Genomic DNA, 3,059 nt, shown 5'->3' on the forward strand with positions numbered 1-3,059 from the left:
CTGTCCTATTTCCTCCAGCATCACCAGGTAAAATAGTTCCATTGTAAGTTTGTGCTAGGAAGAATAGCCTTTGACTGATACTCCGAATTCTGTCATGCAAAAGTAGTTCAAGTTTTCCTGAGTCAGTCTTAACACTGTATTTCTGAAGTACTTTTCTGATCCCCTTCCACCTACATTGAGCTCTAAAGCTGCATTGCTTAACCTTAGTCAACCCAGCGAAGCCCTTGCTTGTATATGCTTTGCAAACCCTGTTAGCTTCATTTAATGCAATTGCATCTCTACTCACATTTCACTGCCTTTGACTGGAGCAGTAACAGGGCTGAAAATAGCTCTTAAAAATCTTAATATTTTAGATATGCCAAATACATTAAATAAAAGTGAAAGTGTGATGCTACACTGTCCAGTTTTAATTTAAAAATCCTACATATTTTTGTTTTTAATTTAAAAATCCTACATATATGAGAAGCCATCTATAATTGAGCAGTAATTGTTCACTCTGGGGTCCATATAACTCCAGGATACCTTAGTGAATTCAGTTTTTTTTTTTATTTTTTAAGATTTTATTTTTTTAATTAAAAATGCTTATGTATTTATTTTTGAAAGGGAGAGGGGGGGTGGAAAACAACAACATGTGCAAGAGGGCGAGTGAGTGGGTGAGGGGCAGGGAGAGAGGGAGACAGAGAGTCCCAAGCACGCTCCACGCTGGCAGCACAGAGCCCTACTCGGGGCTCAGTCTCATAAACCGTGAAATCGTGACCTGAGCCAAAATCAAGAGTTGGATGCTTAACCGACTGAGCCATGCAGGCGCCCCATAAGATTTTATTTTTAAGTAATCTCTACACCCAATGTGGGACTTGAACCTACAACTCCAAGATCAAGAGGGGCAGGCTCCTTGGACTGAGTCAGCCAGACACCCCCACAGGTAGTGAGTTTAAATCAAGGGCAGAGCTGATGGATAATGAATTGGTGAGGGAATTTTGCCAAGGCTCGATACCCTGCGGAGTGATGATTTCCAAATGAAACGTTTTCAAACCTGTTAAGGACTCTGAGAGCTAGGCAGAGCAAAGTATTGAAGAGCAGAACCCATAGATTTGGTTCAACGTGTTTAAATAGTTTTTTGGCCCAAACTGTTTCAAGTACTGAGAAATGAGGTCTGAGGTTTGGGAGAGTAAGTCATTGGGATGGTGAGAAAAAAATGGTAAATACTTCCTATGTGATATAAACCAAAGAAAGTCACCAGGCATTCCTCGATAACAGATGATTGTTATTCATGTATTTTCTTCGCTGTTTCCACTATTCCAGTATCTCTTATAGAGTCCTACAGTCCCATCAACCTTGGTGGAGTCAAGAAAATCCATGCATTTCCCTGAAATAACAAATCCTACAAGCTCAGAAAGGAGAGAGGGAGAAAAAGGAGAAAAGTAAAGAAGAGGGAGAAGAGGAGAGAAAGAGTGTGATAATTTAATTTATATGGGAAAGTCTTAATTGGGAAACAGGAATATACTCTTCCCAGGCTTCATTTTCCAAATTCTTTTCTGAGTGTGAACATTGAGCCACACTTGTGTGTGATTTAGCACTTAAAGATTCACTTGGGGTGCCTGGCTGGCTCAGTGGGTAGAGCATGTGACTTCTTGATCTCTGGTTGTGAGTTTGAGCCTCACTTTCGGTGTAGACATTACTTAAAAATAAAATCTTAAAAAAAAAAAAAAGGTTTAGGGCACATGGGTGGCTTAGTCAGTTAAGCATCCAACTTTGGCTTAGGTCATGATCTCACGGTTTGTGGGTTCCAGCCCCACGTCAGGCTCTGTGCTGACAGCTCAGAGCCTGGAACCTGCTTTGGATTCTGTGTTTCCCTCTCTGCCCCTCCCCCATTCACACTCTCTCTGTCTCTCAGAAATGAATAAATGTTAAAGAATTTTTTTTGGGGGGGGCACCTGGGTGGCTCAGTTGGTTGAGCATCCGACTTCGGCTCAGGTCACGATCTCACGGTCCGTGAGTTCGAGCCCCGCATCGGGCTCTGGGCTGATGGCTCAGAGCCTGGAACCTGCTTCCGATTCTGTCTCCCTCTCTCTCTGACCCTCCCCCGTTCATGCTCTGTCTCTGTCTCAAAAATAAATAAACGTTAAAAAAAAAAATTAAAAAAAAAAAAGAATTTTTTTAAAAAAGATTCACTTGTCTTTTTGTTGTTGTTGTTGTATATGAAAATTTATTGTCATGTTTTCATCATCAAAACTTAAGATCTTGGTCTTTCCTTCTTGCCTTTGTATAAGGCCAAAAGAGAGAGACGTTGGCTACTTTGACAACCTTAAAGCAAACTCCAGGAATGTCACCAACAGCATGACCTTTGCAACCAAATCCAGCAACCAGAACCTCACCGTTTTCCTCGATAAAATTCAAACAACCATCATTGGGTACAAAGGCGGTGATTTTCTTGCCATTCTTGATCAGCTGGACTCTGACACACTTCCTGATGGCAGAATTTGGCCATTTGGCTTCAACCCCTACTTTTTTCCAGCACAATTCCTTTCGCATGGGAAGAGCCTCCAAAATGGTTGGCCTTCAGGACTGTGCCCAAATTGGCTTTCTTGTACTGTTTATCGTACCACTTCTGATCTCGTCAGTGGCTACAGAGCTTCCTGGCAGTATGAAGACCATGACACTTGCCCATCCTGCCAGCACCATGGGCTTGAGCAAAAGCAAGATTCACTTGTCTCATGACATGATCTTCACATACATCTGTGTCCATTGGAAGGAACAGGGACTGCTTCTAATAATAGGAAAATTGGTTCTGTTGAACTTCATTTTTCTTTTTTAACATGTATTTATTTTTGAGAGACAGAGTGGGGGAGGAGCAGAGAGAGAGAGGAAGACACATAATCTGAAGCAGGCTCCAGGCTCTGAGCTGTCTGCATAGAGACTGACATGGGGCTCAAACTCATGAACCGTGAGATCATGACCTCAGCCGAAGTTGGACGCCTAACTGACTGAGCCACCCAGGTGCCTCGAGAATTAATTTTTCTACCGAGGCATATTCCTGGGGGATTCTTTTTCCCTAGGAT

General features: G+C 42.3%; 1 pseudogene; it reads right to left on the reverse strand.

Annotated features, from left to right (window-relative positions):
* Nucleotides 1-2,189: 2,189 nt before the first annotated feature.
* LOC112858159 (small ribosomal subunit protein uS12 pseudogene) lies at nt 2,190-2,714 on the reverse strand (annotated as a pseudogene).
* Nucleotides 2,715-3,059: the final 345 nt, after the last annotated feature.

Source organism: Puma concolor, chromosome B1, assembly GCF_028749965.1.
Source record: "Puma concolor isolate L17-30 chromosome B1, mPumCon1.1.hap2, whole genome shotgun sequence".
Classification (NCBI taxonomy): domain Eukaryota; kingdom Metazoa; phylum Chordata; class Mammalia; order Carnivora; family Felidae; genus Puma; species Puma concolor.